Here is a 22,259-nt window from a genome sequence, read left to right as displayed (position 1 = left end):
GGATGGCCATCAACTTTACTTTGCTCATCAACTTAAATACTGATATCTTACAGAAACAACCTCACAGACACACCCAGAAATAATGTATAACAGCTTTCTGGACATCCCTTATCCCAGTTAACTTGACACATACAATTAACCACCACACCAAGTCATCCGAGCTTCTTTCTCATCAGGTTTGATAACATGATATCAACATTATATAATGATATCAACATGATATCATGATATTAACATGATATCAACAGTATAGTGTACCTCACACCAGTCAGAATGGCCATCATCAAAAAGTCTACAAACAATAAACGCTGGAGAGGGTGTGGAGAAAAGGGAACCCTCCTACTCTGTTGGTGGGAATGTAAATTGGTGTAGCCACTGTGGAGAACAGAATGGAGGTTCCTTAAAAAACTAAAAATGGAGTTACCGTATGATCCAGCAATCCCACTTCTGGGAATATATCTGGAGAAAACTCTAATTTGAAAAAATACATGCATCCCAATGTTCATAGCAGCAATATTTACAATAACCAAGGCATGGAAGCAACCTAAATGTCCATTGACAGATGAATGGATAAAGAAGATGCAGTATGTGAGTAATATTCCATTATATATATATATATATATATATATATATATATATATATATAAAATGGAATATTACTCAGTTATAAAAAAGAATGAAATAATGCCATTTGCAGCAACATGGATGAACTTAGAGATTATCATACTAACTGAAGTCAGACAAAGACAAATACCATATAATATCACTTATATGTGGAATCTAAAAAAAAATGATACAAATGAACTTATTTACAAAACAGAAATAGACTCACAGACATAGAAAACAAACTTATGGTTACCAAAGGGGAAGCTGGGGAGGATTAAATTAGGAGTTTAGAATTAACAGATACACACTACTATCATATAAAATAGGTAAACAACAAGGACATACTACTGTATAGCAGAGGAAACTATATTCAATATCTTGTAGTAACCTATAATGGAAAAGAATCTGTACACCTGAAACTAATACAACATTGTAAATCAACTATACTTCAATCTAAAATAAAACAGTATAGTGGGCCAACGTGACATTCTCTGAAATGTTCAGATGGTCCAGGTCCACTTGAATCATATCATGATAAAGGACAGGAGAGCTGTAGGACAAGACCATGAATATAATCTACTGTCCATCCCAGTTCAGTTTGAACTGCTTTGGTTTCTCCTTTCTAATGGATATTAAAACGCATGCATCCTCTAATATACTCAATATCAGAAGCTGAGACTGGAGTTTCTCCTTGGTTAAGTGTGTGTTAGTCCACTACTATTTGCCATGATCTATACATTTTTTCGAACGGCCAAACTGGTAAAATAAGTGGGAGTATAACAATAGGACTAATCTCTCCCTTTCTACCCAGGATGTGTCATGATTTTTAGTTTATTCTCTTGGCAGAGGTTAGGAGATTAATTGGAAGCAGAGACCGTCTCCTGATCTTTTTAGCCTCCTGATGTCATAGAAATGATGTTCTTTCCCTTCATCCTTCAGCCTAGGGGTGGTAACAGCTACACCGTTACTAGCCCTTGGGTACTGAGCTACCCATTCTATTTTCCTAGGCGCTGCCCATGACTTTGTAAATAGTCCTTTTGCTGAACCTGCTTTGAATTATCCTAATTAGCGTGCTCCTTCTGTTTCATGTTGTAGCTCTAATTTATAAAATCCAGTGCCCCCCACCCTCACCCCCTCTCTCTTTTAAAAAAGTATTCTGAGTCTGGTTTTCTCAAGTTTGAAAACTTTGGAGTTATTCCTTAATAGTGATCAGTTAATAGCGAATATTCCAAGTTGATATCGTTTATGACTATTGTGTATCATTTACTACGATGCTTCCTGGCTCACCCCCTTTAATCAAGCCGCCGTGGTACTCCAGGTGATATTTCTGAAAGGTGAATTGTAGCAAATCTCATCTCTCCCTGAAATCCTTAATGGCCCTCTGTCACCTACAGAACGACATTCACATTCCTTGGTATGCTGCCTAAGGACCGCACTCCAGCCCATTCTTTTTTTAAAAATTATTTTCCATTCTGGTTTATTACAGGATATTGAATATATTTCCCTGTGCTACACAGTAAGACCTTGTTGTTTATCCATTCTGTATATAACAGCTTGCATCCGTCCAGCTATTCTGACACCACTTTCCCCTACACACTCCAACTTCCAGCCACACTGAAGGTACAGTTCCCCCCTAGGAGATTCTTAACCACAAATAGCTGATTCTTTCTCTGCTTTGTGAACTAATTCTCCTTGTTCAAGACCAAGCTCAAGTGTCACCTCCTCTGCAAACTTCCCCTTCCAGCACACAGCTCTTTGTTCTCACAGCATTTTATACAAACTCTATTTTAAAATTAACACATCGTTTTAAGACTATTTATTTGACGTCTCTCAATAGAATTACTAGACTTTAAGAGATAGGACTTTGTAACTGTTGGTTTAAATCCTTTAATATTAAAAAAATGTACCTTGAGTTCTTCAGTGTCTATGATTGGCTTCTTTCTTGGGTTTTCAGAGCAGCTGGTCTTTTTCTAAATCATCCTCATTTTGAAGTAAAGTGTTCCCTTCTCCCCTCTGCTGCAGTCATTTTCTATGAGTGTTAATTCATACTTCTTTTCCCTGTAGAAAATCTCCCTCATGAGAGGGAGCAAATCTTCCTCTGAATTTTCAAATCGTCATTATACCCTAGAGAACAGTAGTAACTTAATTATTCCGCAGATTCCAGCCAAACCAAGAAATCTCTGAGTAGATAAATTACCAGACTGGCGTTTCCAGCCATACACTTATTGTAATATGTAACAAATTAATTAAAAATTAATTTTTATCCAATTCCAGAATCTATACACGCTAAACAAATAGAGTTTTGCATACCATCACATATTTCCTATGAATTAAGCTAGTCTTCTGCTTTTTGTTTTGCGGTACACAGGCCTCTCACTGTTGTGGCCTCTCTCGTTGCGGAGCACAGGCTCCGGACGTGCAGGCTCAGTGGCCATGGCTCACGGGCCCAGCCGCTCCGCGGCATGTGGGCTCTTCCCGGACTGGGGAACGAACCCGTGTCCCCTGCATCAGCAGGCAGACTCTCAACCACTGTGCCACCAGGGAAGCCCTAGTCTGCTGCTTTTAAAACCTTAAAACTGGGTAGAAAATTATAACAGACTTAGGCCAAAAAAAAAATTAGGTAGTCAGTTTAGTTTGGTAATCTCTTAAGTTATAACACATAATATACTTATAGAAACAGCCATAAATCGGTTTAATTTTTAGTTCACATTTTAGTAGCCAATGGAGCTGGAATTAAAGGTTAAATGCTGCTCTGTGGCCTTAGACTCTGAACAGAAATTTAAAAAATTATAAGATGTATGTCTGGACGCAAAGAGAATTAGTGTATTTTCTATATCTTTGTTTTACGCATAGGAAGTAAACAGGACCAAAAAAAAAAAAAGGCACTGTGCATAAGAGCTCTTTTTAATAATTATTTTTCAATTTTCTCTTTGAACAAGCTTCTGAGTATCTCCCTTGTATTTCCATGGACAAGATGAGAAAAGAAGCAAAACATATGATTCATTATATGTGACTTAGAATTTGTAGGCTTCACCATAAGATTAATTTGGCTTTTAGTCTCAATACCTAATGCAAGGGCAAATCTAAATTGGGAAATATACTTACATTAGCATCTTTTTCTCTCATTTCCATGTGATTTAGAAAAAATAAAGGAGACTGAATTATTTGCTGGAATTCAGGGGGAAAAAAATGTCAATTTAACTCAGTGCAATCATTCAACACAAATTTTGTACTGAGAGAACAACATTTCCTACTCTGCCACTCTATTCCAAGTAATATTTAATAGCTTTCTGAACCTCTTCCAACTTCAATTAGTGTTAATTTACTGTGTAACTAAATACATTACCCTAAAATAATTAGGAATACAGTGTCTTCCATAACATACGCGATTGGTATTAGCAGCCCTGGTTTGGAAGAGTCTTAGAAAATAGACACAGAACCTAGTTTCTTAATATGATCTGTTCTAAACCACTCAACAGATTCCTTTTGTCATTGTGGGGCGCGGGCTGTTGTTGGTTATGAAGAATATGGCCTAAATGACTTGGCATGATATACTAGGCCCTCCACGATCGGACTTCCACTTCATCTCCCGCCTTGCGTCTCAACACTCCAATTCCCGTAATGTGACATGTTTCTTTCAGTTTTCACACCTCTGTGTTTTTGTTGTGCCTAAGAGAGCAGTTAAGCAGAGTCATACCTGCTCACATTTCTTGGCTCATATCAAGTGACAGTGTGTTGGACAGTCTCCATTTTTTTTTTTTTTTTTTTTTTTTTGCGGTACGCAGGCCTCTCACTGTTGTGGCCTCTCCCGTTGCGGAGCACAGGCTCCGCACGCGCAGGCTCAGCGGCCATGGCTCACGGGCCCAGCCGCTCCGCGGCATGTGGGATCTTCCCGGACCGGGGCACGAACCCGTGTCCCCTGCATCGGCAGGCGGACTCTCAACCACTGCGCCACCAGGGAAGCCCTGGACAGTCTCCATTTGCCCTTCCAGCTCTACTCATCACCCTTTTCCTCCCAGCTCTGTGCCTCACGGGCTGATGCTAGAGGTCTCCTCATCATGCTCCCTTGAGTGCTGGCTTGCAGTTGAGGTTGGCCAATGGGAGGCACCAGCAAAGACTGGAGGGCAGGAGGAGAGAGGAGTCTAGGTATTTATCCCCTCCACTTCCCCATGCTTTCATCCCTGCTGGACTATGGTTTGGCAGTGGCTTTGTTCCTCCAAACAACATCATAGCACTCATGGCTACAGCTCTCACTTGATACAGGAAACAAACATTCCCATCCTTTCCAGTCTATCAGTGTTAACTTCTTCCCACTCTTGTTCATTCTCAAGGGCTTCATTGTTCCTTTTGGTTCCCTTAACCCTACTCACAGCTCTGTAAATAGTCCTTCCAGTAAACTCTTGTCATTTATGCCTTTGAGTGTGCCATCTCTCTTGCTGGGACACTGACTAATTGTCTCTTTATTGACATTTCCGCCCATGGGTGCCCTCAATGAACCCATTACAGACTTACACCACCTGGCATACTTGACTGCACCATTTACTTAAAAGTTTATTTCCTTCTAGGGACTTCCCTGGCAGCCCAGTGGTTAGGACTCTGCACTTCCACTGCAGGGGGCACGGGTTCCATCCTTGGTTGAGGAACTAAGATCCTGCAAGCTGCTCGGTGCAGCCAGAAAAAAAAAAAAAAAGTTTATTTTCTTCCAGAGTCAGGGGATACCCTCTCAGTATCACTAGGGTGGAGCACAGTACCTGGCCCATATTTGGTCCTACTTAAATATTTTTTGAATATACTGATGAGTGTCATGAGGGCTTGGTATTATTAGTAATATGTTTTACAAACATACATTTTTTCATTTAACCATCACAATAATTCTATAAGGTGGGATTAACATCTTCCTTTTACAAATGAATAGACTAAAACTTAGCATAAATAATTGGTTCAAGTCACAGTAAATGAAAGAGTAAACCCAGGTCTTTTTTGATTCCAAAGCCTGTTCTTTTAACCATTCTGCTATAAGCCCGAGTAGTGATGAGTTTCTACAGAAAAACACAGGATTTAGCCAAATATTTTTGAATGGTTTCCTGATGTTTTTAAACTGCCCCAATCCCCGTCTCGACCCTTGCACAGGGACAAACATTTGAGTGTCAACTACATTAACATGATTGTTCAGAGAATTGTGAAATGTTAATTTTGTTGTATTATATGTGAATTTTGAAAGATTCAACAGAAGCCCCGTACAGTTTCCATGTTTGATCTCTGATTTGTCAAACTAGTTATTTAACTTTTACTTGGAAATGAATACTTCCTCTGGCACAGTGGGTGGGTGAATCGGGATCCATTAAAGACAAGGAGGGATCAGGGGAATAGTCATAATACAGTTGGAACATATTTTAATCATGGAGTAACAGTAGAAAACCACACATCTTAGATTCAAGCCAGGATCTACCAAGACATCAATGCACTTAAAAATGTTACTCCTTGACCATTTGATACTTGACACATGGTTTTTAGGTTTCAGATTATACACTAATCTCTTTTGATACTATTTAAATAAAAACTCTCGAGTCTTCTTAGTATGGGCCAGTTCTGTACCTGGTTTGTGTCCTATAATGTTTGCATTCCCTACCAAATAAATCATCCCAGTGTTTAAAATGGCAAGAATAGAAAAGTGTCACGGATACCCTATTAGGAGATCATTTCTGGTGCAGAATTTTAAGAAGTAAGAAAAAGAAAAATTAGACATGTTTCCCAACTTTGGTGACTTTTTTTGAATGCCCTGTTTATGACAAAGAAGGCCTTCATTTAGGATTGAAAGGAATTATCATGATATAATCACTCTAAATACATCTATTTGTTCTTCAAACTGTGAGGCACTTGGACACTTCCATTCATTTAGTTAATACATATTTATTGAGCATCTACTATAGGCTAGCTGTTCCTAATGCTTGGGAATCATCAGTGAACAAACAAAAGATCCCTGCTGTTGTGGATCTTGTGCATTTTCATGAAAATGTGTTTTGGACATATGGACAACTGAAGGAAGGAGTTTTCAGAATAATAGCCCATGCTCAATTTTTTCCTCTAGTTCCTCAGTTTTATTCACTATTTCCAAATAATTTAAAAGGACACAGAAGAAATCCATACAAAATTACTGAATATTTATAGCTAACACATAAAAGCATGTAAGTTGTCAGGCATACTTTACGTATATTAACTAATCTAATCTGAAAACGACTCTGACTCTATTTTCATTCCCATTTTATAGATGAGGAAACTGAGGCAGTGAGAGCTTCAAAAATCTCACCCAACATAATATAAAATTGTCTCTGGCAGAGTTGGGACTTGAACCCAGTTTGCTCATTCTCTCTGTCTTTGTTCTAACCTGCCACAAGGTTCTGTTTTGCTATAATCAGCCTTCAGCCAAAGGCTCACAGAAGTCTTGATATGGGTACAGATTTATAAACCCATTTGATAAAATATCATATTCATTTCAGGAATCCTCCAAGTAAAGTATTTCTAGAAGGGAATAATTCACTGCCTCTTAGAAATATGTTTCTGTATAACATTCTATCAGGTCCTGGTTCTATCTGGAAAGCTCTATAGAAAAATATCATTCTTCCTTCACATGACAAAATCCTTCAACTATTGTGAAACAGCTAACATTGCCCTCTCTTTACCCCAACACTTTGGAAGATTTCTTCTTTTTTTTAGGTTAAACAACTCCTTATTCCACAATAAACTAGAAGTAAAAGATAAAATAAATCGAGTGATGAAAACTTTAGGTCATTCCTTTCAAAGTCATTTCCAGCACTGCATTAAAAAAAGCAAAAAAGCAATCCACAACCACAACAATAAATGAGTTACGCGATTTAATTCTGGATATTACAGGGAGGCTTAATGAAACAGAGAAGTGGCTTTCCGGAGAAGAAGAGATTAAAGTCTGGAAAAGAAGTATACCTGTCTGGGGATTAAAAAACAAACAACTTTAAAAGGTCAGGGAACCCAGAAAGGAATCTCATAAAGGTAAGATTTGGACTTCTAAAGTCATTTAAGGAGAGAAAATTTGACCAAGAATGGAATTATTCAAATGAAATCATTTGCATCGAAAAAATAATTTTTATCCTGAGGAACCAAGGGCCAACTATCAGGCAAGTTGTAGCAGAACTGGGTCTGGTTTGCATTTTACATTCTCTAGACAGTAGTTACTTTTAATAAAATAATAGATGTGAAAACATTAAAAAGTTAAAAGTAACTATATAGCACTTTGTTTCAAGTCCAATTTAATAAGGGTTTGAAAGTTACTTAGATAAACCTGAAATTATGGGTTAAAATGGGGTCTATCTGTGTGTCTAAATATTTTTCGAATGTTAAAAAAACTCAGTAACACAAGAAACCCCAAGGAAAAGATTTAACACTCTAACGCCCATCTTGTTCCTCCAAACCTCATTTTGAAAAGTATGTTGTGGCTGAAATAAACTATGGCTCCATATGATAAGGTTTTAATCTTTGATTAAATATCTAAAACTGATTGAAATTTATTAAATAATCACTATACGGGATCATATTTGTTCACTAGTCTAGAAGTGAAAAGCAGTGGAAGAAAGATAATCCTTCAGGTCCAGTTTGTTTTGCTACCACGTGTGTTTCTGAAATGGGAATTAGCAAAATTAGCTCATATGGGGTGGGCAAATAGGGAAATGGTGTCAGTAAAATACTGAGGTCTCCTCAGTTTAAGGATATTCTGAGCATATTAATGCTCTGTATTCCCAATTAACAGCAGCTAAACATGAAATAACAGGCTTGAAAGCAGCAAGCCACAGGGGAGCCCAGTTCTGCAATTTCACACCAGCTTTTCCTCTTGCTCAGTTGGTTCTGTGCTTTCTTGGCAGCGCTTATTGGGAGTGATCCTCTCTTCTCCTTGAGCAGCTTACCCTGGTCTCTACAACTTATAGCAGCCTCGACCCTTCCTTATACCCACGTCCATCAAACGACTAAAACTTTTTCTTAAGGTAAAGTCCTGTAGCATTATTTTGCTTATTAAAAATTTAGTACATCTTTTCAACTGTGTAATGTTTTTAAAAGATTGTTATTGATCCCATTAGTTCTCTGACTACCAAGTTCTGAATTTTTTGCTCCTAATCCCACTTTTTTCACATATACCTTGTTATATTTAGTGCACAGTTTTAGAGGATGTGAGGTTTTTCAGGAAATGCCTGTTTCTTCTATTCTGACATGTCCATGAATCTACAACCCTATTCGATTATGCATTTCCTATCTATACAGCATATCTTCCTGAGAAGTTTCAAGTACGCAGTACAAATTTCCAGAAAGACAAATTTGGCCATAAAAATAGAGTTTCAGACAAATATAAACCGGATCACCAGAATGCAAATATAGCTTCTCATTGATACGGGGAGAATCCTTGTTTTGAGACCCATATCCATGGTATGAACACTATTTGGTTGATAAATTTATTGAAGATACAATTAAATAACTACTTCAGGTTTGTATAACTCCATAACCTAAATCAGAAAGAGCATGTTCATTTGTTTCAAACTAATCATGTCTTTGTACCAACAGAAACTTCTAATATACACACAGATACCCACTAATTAAAGCATTAAATGATGGCATTGTATTTAGTAGGAGAACTGAACTAATACTTCATATATATATATATATATATATATATATATTTAAACATCTTTATTGGAGTATAATTGCTTTACAATCATGTGTTAGTTTCTGCTTTATAACAAAGTGAATCAGCCATACATATACATATGTCTCCATATCTCCTCCCTCTTGCGTCGCCCTCCCACCCTCCCTAACCCACCCCTCTAGGTGGTCACAAAGCATCGAGCTGATCTCCCTGTGCTATGTGGCTTCTTCCCACTAGCTATGTATTTTACATTTGGCAGTGTATATATGTCCATGCCACTCTCTTACTTTGTCCCAACTTACCCTTCCCCCTCCCCATGTCCTCAAGTCCATTCTCTACATCTGCGTCTTTATTCCTGTCCTGCCCCTAGGTTCTTCATAACCATTTTTTTTTTTAGATTCCATATATATGTGTTAGCATACAGTATTTGTTTTTCTCCTTCTGACTTACTTCACTCTGTATGACAGATTCTATGTCCATCCACCTCACTACAAATAACTCAGTTTTGTTTCTTTTTATGGCTGAGTAATATTCCATTGTATATATGTGCCACTGAATTAATAGTTCTTGACTAACTTTTACTTTTTAATGGAAAAATTCTAACTGGATTTTTCAAGGAAGAGTAGTAGTAATTTAATAAAAATGTGTAAAATATATCAAAGTAGCAAACTTAGATAATTTAAGACATTTTAAATTCTTAGAGAAAAAATAATGTAGTTAAGCTTTTAGGCTTTATGATACCATGAAAGAATGCATTAATAAACTGTAATTAACTAATTATTTCACAGTTAACTTCTGTAAGCCTGTTTCCTCATCTGTAAAATGAGGATAATGATAATAGCTACCTAAAGCACTGTTGGGAGAATTAAATGAGATAATATGTGCATGTAAATTACTTAACACTGTGACTGGTCCATAGTAACTAGTCTTCATTAAGTACTGGTAATTCTTCTAATTGGCAATCAAAAATTCCACTGTTTAGAACAAAGGTGCATTAACTGGTCCCAACATTTTAATGTTTGAGTCATATACCATCCAGTTTTTTGCTACTATAGGTCACTCTTTTAAATTTTCTCCCTGAAAATGATGACTATTGTATAAGGCAAAATCAACAACAGTACACCGAGTGCCCTTTTTTTTTTTTTTTTCCGAGTGCCCTTTTCAGGTGAGACTGTGGGCCGAGTGTGAAGGTGGATACAAAGCAATGTAAGACGTTAGCCCTTCAATCAAAAGTTTACAATCTAATCTGATAAAGAGGACAGAAAGTAATGGTTTAGTTTTCCCGTAATGTAATAGTTACTTATGAAACTTTAACTCACAGAACAGTTTTTATCCTTTATCCACATACAAATTAACCCTCTTAAAAGAAAGTGCTCTTTATCAAACTTAATTTAATTGGGTATCATTGTATATGTTTTACTTATTGAAGAGGCCCCTAAGTCTTAATGATTTGGCAAGTATTAGATGAGAAGATAGGAGAAAGTTTAGAACATGTGGTCTGTCATTACAACATAGTGAATGTCAAAGACAAAAAGATATAAAAGCAAGCAAGTGTTTTTAGGTGTTCTGATTATTTTTCATCTGCATTATTGCAAAATTCTATGAGTTAATTTGACTAATTTTAATGTCTTCTGACTCCAATTCATCTTACTTATAGTTTCTTAGAATATAGGTAGTTTTCCCCTTTGCAAGAACGTGAAGCAACTTTCTGGTTAGAATTGTATCAGATTCAAGGCCTTTAGGTTTATAATCATGGTGTTTTATTAAATGGTAAACTACTCCTACATTTCACCTATCTTTCCCTATATTTGAATAAATCTAAGCTTTGTGAATTTCCTACTGATTAAAAAAAGCTATTAAAGAAAAGGCAGAAGGAAGGAAGGAAGGAAGGAAGGAAGGAAGGAAGGAAGGAAGGGAGGAAGGAAAGAGGGAGGGAGGAAGGGAGGGAGGAAGAATCTCAGCAGCCCCACAGCGAAGCTCTGTGTATGAAGAACTGCATGTATGAAGGACAAGACGACTTTCATCCATAATTTTCAGAGATAGATTTCATGATTCTATTTGAAACAGGGCCTAGACCCACTTCTGAGAAAGGTCACAAGTTGTTTGGGTAGGGGTGGCGGAAGAGCACTGAGATGATATATCATTTGCCCAAATAGCATCCTCTGTGGAAGAATAAAATAAATAGTGTAACTTTGAATGGTTTCCTACTCAGCTATCCCTGCCACATACCTAGACACCAGAAAGAAGCCTTTTCTTCTGTAGAAATAGGCGATTAAAGATTTTTGCTGTGGTTTTCAGAGATTGAATAATAACAAATATATGGAAGAGGGACCCTCTCTTCCCTTCTCAAGATTCCCTTAGATTGTCCTTTTAATATAGAAAGACAAAATTAAACATTTAGTCATTTCACTCTTATTTTGCACTGGGTACTGTCAATTTTTTAAAATATAAAGATGAAGGCTATGATTCTCATCATAAATACTAATTTAATTTTTGAATCCCCGGATGAAACTTTAAGCCCCTTCATGTCCTCTGATTCTACCCTCAAAGGAAGGTGTTTGTCCTGGGACACTCATTTTTTTTTCTAATCTGACTAAGAAGTAGGCTTCAGTCTTATCTTCCAGGACAACCAACTTTATAAATAACCAAATGACAGATGATTCTGAATAAGAGCATTTGGACAAGCCCATTTTAGGTACTGAGGTCATATTTATACTTACCAAAGATATATGCAGTGGTAAGACTTCTGTGGTCTTGGCCTATTTGAAGGCTACGGTTTGACAAAGGACTCTGTTTTCCATTATTTAAAAAGATAATTTTTCCTTTATAAGAAGATATTTATATGTGGTTTTAAAATGCTGCATTTCCAATCTTGTAACTAAGGCCCAAGTAGAAAAACTAGTTTGCCAATCTTCACTTGACCTCTACAATGTAGAATGTCTCCACTTTATTGTACCAGTTGGTTCTTTTTATTTCTTTGCAATCCATGTATGGCCCATCTCCTCTCTCCTGTTACAGTTCTTGCTTTTTCATTAGTCTAGGGCATGCTAATGCACAGCTGATTGTAGGGGAATATTTTAAGTTTTATTTTAACTGCAATAAAAAAGTCTCGTGCTAAATATTTGCAAAGGTCAAATTTTTACATGAAAAAGGAACGTCTATGGAGAATGAAGGGGTCTATAGGGTAACTTTTCACATACCTAGTACTTGGTAGGTAATTGATAAATGTGTATTGAGCAGTTGAAACAGTGAACATTATGTTCAGATTCTCTTACAATAATGTTGCCAGTTAATTCAGTTGAACATTCATTGTGTGCGTTCTTTGTGGCAGGAGCAGTGTAAGGGATACAAAATTAACAGGATGTTTGCCCGTAAATACCTCAGAGTCCAGAAGAGGAGACCTATTTCTTCTAAACAGATATTTTCAATTTAATATAATGGTAAGAATAAGAGTGGCATACATAAAGACTCCAAGAAAAAAAATTGGGAGCTACCCAGCTCAGATTTAGGGGATCAGGAGTGGCTTAAAAAATGAATTTTCTCGGGCTTCCCTGGTGGCGCAGTGGTTGAGGGTCCGCCTGCCGATGCAGGGGACACGGGTTCGTCCCCTGGTCTGGGAAGATCCCACATGCCGTGGAGTGGCTGGGCCCGTGAGCCATGGCCGCTGAGCCTGCGCGTCCGGAGCCTGTGCTCTGCAACGGGAGAGGCCACAACAGTGAGAGGCCCGCGTACCGCAAAAAAAAAAAAAAAAAAAAAAAAAGAATTTTCTCTACGTGAGTAACAAAGGAGTTCATGTCGATTGATGAAGAGAATGGTATTCGTTTGCTAGCGATACTTTAACAAAGTACCACAAACTGAGTGGCTTAAACAAAGAAGCTTACTGTGTCACAGTTTTGGAGGCTTGAAGTCCAAGATCAAGGTGTCAGTAGGGTTGGTTCCTTCTGAGGGCTGTGAGAAAGAATCTGTACTGTGGTTCTCCTTTAGCTTCTAGGGAATCACTGGCAGTCTTTGGTGTTCCTTGGCTTGTATCATTCTGATCTCTGCCTTACATGGTGTTCTCCCTGTGTGCGTATATGTGTGTGTGCGTCCCTATCCAAATTTCCCCTTTTTATAAGGATACCAGTCAAATTGGATTAGCGCTCACCCTAATGACCTCATCTTAACTAATTATATCTGTAATGACTATATTTCTGAATAAAGTCACATTCTGAGGTACTGGGGGTTAGGGCTGCAACATATATTTTTTGGGTGACACAGTTCAATCATAAAACTATCTTGATTTTGAAAATCTTGATTTTATTTTATGTATTAAAAAACTTAACCATGACAGCAAAAATACTGTCATTAGCAATTGTTAGAACTAATGACATGACGAATAAACTCAGATTACTTAAAACCTCCTTGAAGGCTGAACTAGAATCATTTATCCATACTCCAACCCCCTACCCATCCACCTTTGCCTTTAGCCATGTATTTTCTCCACCTACTATGTAATCTTGGGATAAATAAGATATGGCTCACATTCCTAAGAAATTCACAATTGCAAGGGGGAAACAGATATGTAAATAGTCACAGAATCACGTGTGATAAGTACTGTAACAGGCTTTATTTCTCATCTTTTAAGAAACTGGTTAAATCTTCAGTGTGAACCTGATAGATGGAAGTTGCAGCTCAATCACAGCAGAAGCCATGGAGGCATTTCTATAAGGCTGGTGAAATTCTGTATAACTAAATTTCCCTCTGTGTTATTTTAAAATTGGAGAGTCTGCTGAAAGAGAACATTCATAGTGCCTGAGTGAGTGGCTATTTTTTTTAGCTAAGATAATTCAGATTCAGATATGATGATTATAGGCTGTCATGAACACATGTATACCCAGGGTTTCTCAACCTTGGCACCATTGACACTTTGGGCTGGATACGTTTTAAAAAATTGTAAGTGGTTATTCTCTGCATTTGTAGGATATTTTAGCAGCATCCCTGGCCTCTATGCACTAGATGCCAGTAGTATCTCCCCCACCCCCATCTGTGACAATAGACAACACTGCTGTAGTTGAGAACCACTAATATATTTTTTTCTTTAAAAATTTTTTTTATTGAAGTAGAGTTGATTTACAAAGTTGTGGCAATATCTGCTGTACAGCATAGTGACTCAGTGATACACATATAGACATTCTTCTTTATATTCTTTTCCATTAGGGTTTATCACAGGATATTGAATATAGTTCCCTGTGCTATACAGTAGGACCTTGCTGTTTATCCATCCTATATATAATAGTTTACATTTGCTAATCTCAAACTCCCAGTCCTTCCCTCCCTTACCCCCCCTCCCCCTTGGCAACCAAAAATCTATTTGCCATGTCTGTGAGTCTGTTTTGTAGATAGGTTCACTTGTGCCATATTTTAGATTCCACATATAAGTGATATCATATGGTATTTGTCTTTCTCTTTCTGACTTACTTCACTTAGTATGATAATCTCTAGCTGCATCCTTGTTGCTGCAAATGGCATTATTTTGTTCTTTTTTATGGCTGAGTAGTATTCCATTGTATATATGTACAACATCTTTATCCATTCATCTGTTGATGGACATTTAAGTTGTTTCCATGTTTTGGCTATCGTGAATAGTTCTGCTATGAACATAAGGGTGCATGTATCTTTTTGAATTATAGTTTTGTCCGGGTATATGCCAAGGAGTGGGATTGCTGGATCATATGGTAATTCTATTTTTTTTTTTTTTTTAGTTTTTAGGAACCTCCACACTGTTTTCCATAGTGGCTGTACCAACTTACATTCCCACCAACATTGTAGGAGGGGAGAACCAGTAATAGGCCTTGAATGTCACAGGCCTGTTACATCTTATCCAATTTAATGTGCACAACATTGATCTGGTTTCCTAGTCAATCCCTCCTTTCATTTTAATTGAAGCAAGTAAATCTACTTTAGCTGTGTGTTAGTTCTTTGGAGAGGGAGATGTGGGTGGTTAACATCTGTTTGTAAGAGCTTAAGAAATTGTACCAATACTTAGCAACCTGGACTAGTAACTCCAAGCTCTCTAAATATCTGTATCATGGACTAGTATTTTAGTACAAGGAATGGAAGCAATGAAGGAAATCGAGAAAGGAAAGAGACGAATTAGACCAGAATGGTTTTAGTGCTCATCATCTTAATTTTATGGACGAATGTTGGAATTTGTAGAGGACGAATAGGGGAAGAAGAGCTCAGTCCTTTGGCCAGTGCCTCTTCAGGGGCCATTTTCCTTCTCCCTGCACCACTTCTAATATTCTCTCAGCTTCATCTCCAGTTCTTAAAGACATGTTCTGGTTCTCCCGAGGCCCCAGGTCATCCCTGCTTCTCACCATGTATTATTATGGTCAGGGATATGAATATTAGGCTATAGGCCCTGCCCGAGCCGACTTGTGCAGTCCTATATAGATGCTAGGCATTTCTAGCTTTCAGAATTGAGAAGATCTAGCTTGACTATCAGAACTCGACTGATTTGCTGACAACAGCCCTGGCACAAATAGTTTTCGACAGCAGTTATTTTACTGAGCTGAACTTTCTGAACATATCAGATCATTACTCTTAAGTACAAACATGTAGTCTTAGTGAAGTAACGGGGCACAGCCTGTATTGGATTTTGATAGTTCTGGCATTTGGTTCAGCAGTCGCTTGACCCTGAGTTAATTAGTCTGACAATTCCTGCTGGCTGTTTAATCAAACTACTGCAGCTTTCAACTTCATCAGTAATTCAGTTCATTTGTCTTTATTATGATTCCATGATTATTTCTGGCTGAAAACTAGTATTGTTGATAATTGTAATATTAGTGATGAATGACAATAATAATGTCTGTGTAAAGAATATGCATTAGTATATCTACAATAACATCATGGGCTTTAAAAATAAATTTTTTAAAGGAAAGAAGATTGTAACTGTTTAACACACAAACTATCTTTCTTATATCTTGGTAATTTAGATCATCATCAATGACAAGAAAACATACAATCCAAGAGGAGAAAAAACAATTTCTTCCCTAAGATAATTTTAACAATTTTGAAAATTGTACAAATAATGTTATAAGAAGTATAGAATTTTTTAAAGACCCTCTTCCAATATACTTTTCCTTAACAAATCAGTCACTTATATTTTCTATGCTTTTCTCCCAGCCTTGTTTTGCACGCATAATCAATTTAATACAGTTGCAATTACAGTGTAGATTCAATTTTGTATTCTGCTTTTTTCATTTAGCATTATTCTTCCACGATAATTTAAAGAGAGCTTTATTTAGGGTTATTTCAAATGTAGAGAATATAATTTTCTAAACTCTACTTAAGCACTCAATTTAAATATTTTAATGGCCAGCCCAAATCATCAAATGTATTCTATAAAGGGGTGGATTATACTTAATGCTTAACATTGCAGGAAGCAACTTGCATATACATAGATTACAGTCAAATGTCATATACAAGTGGAAATGAGGACATTACAGGCTGGTCGTCTTTACGCATTTGGAAATTTTTCGACAGTGAGATGTACTTCTAGAATTGGTCGGTCTGGCTACTAAATTTTCATGCCCTGAATTATGTCAGTCAGTTGTTAAACTGTACCTTTCTGCAGATGACTTAACGTGTGCACCTCATTTACACTTGAACTTGCTATGATTCAGATAGCATTATCCTAAAGGGTGTTAAGAAACTGTTCATTTTCTGTGTCAGTGAAAAATGAGGGAAGGCCAACTACATTTCGCCTGAAGAGAGTCATGTCAGAACTAACATCTTGGCGATACAAAAATGCAAGTAAGATATTTTAAAAGGGCACACTAAAACTAATGAACTGAGGACCAATATACACTTCTCCATTGTATAAAGCAGCATCTACTGAATTTACAAACGTTAAAAGATATGCTTTATTAGTTGCTGTAGGAGTCCTGTTTCATTTTAGTTTATCAGTTAAAAAAGAAATTTGCTTTCCTTTTGTGTAATTTTTAACCCTTATTTTAAAGTTATTTATTTATTTTATATTTTATTTTTGGCTGCGTTGGGTCTTCGTTGCTGTGCGCAGGCTTTCTCTAGTTGCGGTGGGTGGGGCTACTCTTCGTTGTGGTGCGTGGGCTTCTCATTGCAGTGGCTTCTCTTGTTGCGCAGCATGGGCTCTAGGTGTGCGGGCTTCAGTAGTTGTGGCACATGGGCTCAGTAGTTGTGGCTTGGGCTCTAGAGCACAAGCTCAGTAGTTGTGGTGCATGGGCTAAGTTGCTCCACGGCATGTGGGATCTTCTCGGACCAGGGTTCGAACCCGTGCCCCCTGCATTGGCAGGCGGATTCTTAACCACTGTACCACCAGGGAAGTCCTAACCCTTATTTTAAAATGTGGTTTGAGAAGATGGATTTTAAAAATTAATTGTTCTGATATAAAATATTAAAGGAAAATTTACTATTTACTTATCTCTATGTATTTACTAAAGAAACAGAATCTGAACAATGAATGTTTTTTGCTTGACAAAGCAAGTAGTCTACTGAGGTCTTTCATAAGCAATAATGTGCTTAATCTGAAAAGCTAATATGCTACTTGGATATTTAATAATTATTGGGTTATATGCAAGAGCTGGGGAAGATTATTTCCACTTAATTCACTGTCTAGTAGGCCCTTATTAACATATGGTGTCCATTTTAATTTCTATATTTTCAGGGTAATTTTTTTTTTTAACCCAGAGAATTTAGAAAAGGGCAGTGGAATTGATGAAAGGGATGTCAATTGAAAGATTAAATTTGATTGGGTTATTTTTCCCGGAGGAGAAACTAAGATGTTTATTTATTATTCTCTTCAGGTGTACTGGTTATTATTATGGTCAACAGGAGTCATTTCAATTAGTCACCTCTATTTTATTTAGAACAGACATTCTCAAAATATGGTCCCATGACCAGCGGCATCAGCATCAGTATCACCTGGGTATCCGTGAGAAATGCAGATTCCTAGGGCTCACCCCTGAACTATTGCATCAGAAACAATACAGATGGAGCACAGAAACGGGTTTAACTAACCTTCCAGGAGATTCTGATGCACACTAAAGTTTGAGAACTAATGTTTTGTGTTTTGGGGAAAAGAACAGGTACTAAAAATAAGGATACATTTTAAAAAGAGAAAACGATTAATGAGTTTATTTTGATCTCAAGAAGAATCTTTCTAAGTAATGTGGTTATATTGTAGCAGTATATTAAAGGAAGTTTTGTATTTCTAATCATGTAGATACTTAGAAGAGAAGCAAAGAATTGCTTTATTGAGCCAGACTCGTGCAAAAAAGACCACTCTGCGCTCTGTATCTAGTCATGTGTGCAGACAGACACGTTAGTTCTTGAGGCTGCCTCAGTGAAAGGGGCATGTCTCCCAAACGGCTTAATTAGTTCCATCATTACTTTATGGACACATTTAAAAACCTGCATATCACTTTGTATATTCTTCTCAACTCCCTCTCCTCAATATGCCCCCAGGATAATTTCCATCCACTTGTTTTGAAATAATAAGTAGTATTGAATCTGGAGCTGTAAAAACGAATCAGTCTTTAAATTCCTCTCCCTCTTTTTGATCCTGTAGAATAAAATTTGTATAGAAAAGCTTTGAAAATGAAAAAGACACTCTTAGTCAAACGTAAAGTGAAAATGTAAGAAACATCTTTCTCTCTCAAATTTTTTTCAAGCTTGGGAGGTATTAGCCCAAAGATGAGAAAAGAGATGACTTTTCCTCTACTGGCTTTCCCAGGGCCCCTGGGTTTATTCTTGAAAAATGGTTTAAGTGCTATGGGCAGCTACTTTAGGTTCTTTTTTTAAATTTATTTTTGTCTGCGTTGGGTCTTCGTTGCTGTGCGCAGGCTTTCTCTAGCTGAGACGAGCGGGGGCTACTCTTCGTCGTGGTGCACGGGCTTCTCATTGCAGTGGCTTCTCTTGTTGCGGAGCATGGGCTCTAGGCATGTGGGCTTCAGTACTTGTGGTGCGGGGGCTCTAGAGCGCAGGCTCAGTAGTCATGGCACATGGGCTTAGCTGCCCTGCGGCATGTGGGATCTTCCCAGACCAGGGCTCGAACCCATGTCCCCTGCATTGGCAGGCGGATTCTTAGCCACTGCACCACCAGGGAAGTCCCAACTTTAGGTTCTTGATGATTGGAAGATAGGCACAACAGGGTGAGCATTCGGGATCTCCGTCCTTTATCTTGGTCCTACTGGATACAAACTCCTGGAGGACAAGACTACATGTTCCCTCTCGTTATTTGCTATATCTTGGTACCCTGCTTGAAGTGCTACAGCCAGGAACTCAGCGAATGTATTGTTTGTGAATGAGTTTAATAGGGCTTGATGGGCGTCAGGCAAGGTTTGGTCTGTCCACACTGTTTAAATTTACAGGCTGCTCACCGGCCCTGATTCTCCTCCCTGCTTTATTTTTCCCCACAGCAATGATCATTTTCAACACTTTTTTTTTTTTTTCGGTACGCGGGCCTCTCACTGCTGTGGCCTCTCCCGTTGCGGAGCACAGGCTCCGGATGCGCAGGCTCAGCGGCCATGACTCACGGGCCCAGCCGCTCCGCGGCATGTGGGATCTTCCCGGACCGGGGCACGCGGCATGTGGGATCTTCCCGGACCGGGGCACGAACCCGCGTCCGCTACATCGGTAGGAGGACTCTCAACCACTGCGCCACCAGGGAAGCCCACTTTCAACATTTTTTATCATTTACTTAGTTTACTTTTATTTCCCTCAGTCCACCATGAGGAGAGAGATTTTTGTTTGTTTGGTTCACTTCTGTATCTTCCCAAAAGACCACATAAAACAGCGTGGACAAAGGAATGAGCGAGGCAGTCAATAAATAGTCATTGAATGAATGAATGAAGAATGGTCTCGACATTCATTCAAAAGCTTATTCACGGGGCTTCCCTCGTGGTGCAGTGGTTGGGAGTCCGCCTGCCGATGCAGGGGACACGGGTTCGTACCCCGGTCCAGGAAGATCCCACATGCCGCGGAGCGGCTGGGCCCGTGAGCCATGGCCGCTGGGCCTGCGCGTCCGGAGCCTGTGCTCAGCGACGGGAGAGGCCACAACAGTGAGAGGCCCGCGTACCGCAAAACAAACAAACAAACAAACAAACAAACAAAAAAAGCTTATTCACTATGTTGTACACCTCAAATAAATATGATAGGTCAATTATCTCTCAATAATAAAAAAAAAAACTATTTATTGAGCGCTCTTTACTGCGCCTAGCGCTAAGGTAGATATTGAATAACATGCTTTGTCCCCGTTCTCAGAGTTAACAGTTTAGTGTCATCCCTACCCATTCTAGATCCTATTGCATTTTATTCACCTATAGGGTCAATGTGTCTATTACAGTTGTAGTTCTCTCCTGTAACAAAGCATTCCCCAGCAAAGACTAAAAGAGTGCTTCTCCAAGTGTGGTCCCCTGACCAGCAGCATGAGTGTTACCTGGGCAGTTGTTAGAAATACATATCTCAGAACCCATCCTAGAAGAGTGAAATCAGAAATTCTGAGGTGGGACGCAACAATCTGTGTTTTAACAAGCCCTCCAGGTGATTCTAGTACCTGCTCAAGTTTGAGAACCTGAATTCTAGGGTGCAAATAAGGGGAAAAGTTGGAGGATGAAACATGACTATACATTTCTGACTTGCAAATGTTTCGACCTGAAAATATTGGTTAATGTGGGTGGGGATAAAAGAAGCTTAGAAATAAGAAAAAAAATAAAGCTATAGAGGACTTTATAGAGGACTGAATTCTAAAACTATCAGGTGAGTGCTTTGGACAAAGAAACTGGGGACAGATGATATACTGGTAATACAACGGTTCAGTCATTTTATGTGGCACATAGCATTTCCAATAACAAGGTATCAAGAACTGGAAAAGAATAAAAGAATAAGTTTCCTATTGCTGTTGTATCAAATTACCACAAACTTAACACAAATTTGTTATCTTACAGTTCTCAAGGTCAAAGTTCTGAAATATGCTTCCCCGGGTTAAAAATCAAGATGTCGGCAGGGTAGTGTTCCTTCAGGAGGCTTGAGGGAACCTTGACTGGTCTCTTTTGCTATGCATGGTACCATATTCACAGGTTCTAGGAATTAGGGCATGAACATCTTTGGAGGACCATTATTCTGTCTACCACAGTTTTCATCAGGTAGAATAAAATGCTAAGCAGATCATGTCTTAAGAATGGATGACTTTAGAATGTCAAAGCAATTGTCTAAAGAGTAACAAAAAGCAGCAATTATTGAGAACTAGACACAAGGAAGGTCTTTTCAATCCATTAAAAGTCCATTAGAAACGAGACATTTTATGTGGTCGGTAATGAAAAAGATAGACCCTTGTATCTATTATATTTATGGCCACTGAAACTAAGGGTCAGTTCTATGGGCAGGTGGGATGGGTGACTTCTGGGTGAGCTGGGATTATTTGAGGGTGCTGGAAAGATCCCCTAATGTAAAGTGCCTCTACTGACAGCATCAATGAACTCCTTATCTGAATATGTTTATCTTTAAAGTGGAGAACCTCTAGAGAGGGCCATTTCTAATTAAGGCTGAACCAATTCTTTGCTTCAAACATAATTTATTTGTGAAATTCAGTAAAAGTGAACTTGACTGATTGCCTGGAAGAAGTATAGCCATAAACAGGAAAGTCTGAGGCACTATTTACTAACAATATGAGGCTTCATTTTCTTTTCTGTAAAATCCAGTTAATTATTCTCATATCATCGAATTATTGTGCTAATTAAAAGATATAATGCATCTAAGACACTTATCACAAACCTTGGGACACAGTTAATTGTTCAATAAGTGCTAGGTGTACTTTTTAGTGTATTATATTCATTATTATTACTTTTTAGTCTAATCCTTTTTGAGGAAGATAAATGTCTCTTGAATGAATACTTTTCCAAACTCACTGGCTAATATTTTCCTTTACATACCTAAATCTCAACACACTGTCTTAACATCACCCCATATTTCC

Source organism: Phocoena phocoena, chromosome 13, assembly GCF_963924675.1.
Source record: "Phocoena phocoena chromosome 13, mPhoPho1.1, whole genome shotgun sequence".
Taxonomy (NCBI): domain Eukaryota; kingdom Metazoa; phylum Chordata; class Mammalia; order Artiodactyla; family Phocoenidae; genus Phocoena; species Phocoena phocoena.
The sequence above is the reverse complement of the archived record's forward strand: the minus strand, read 5'-3'. Positions refer to the sequence as shown.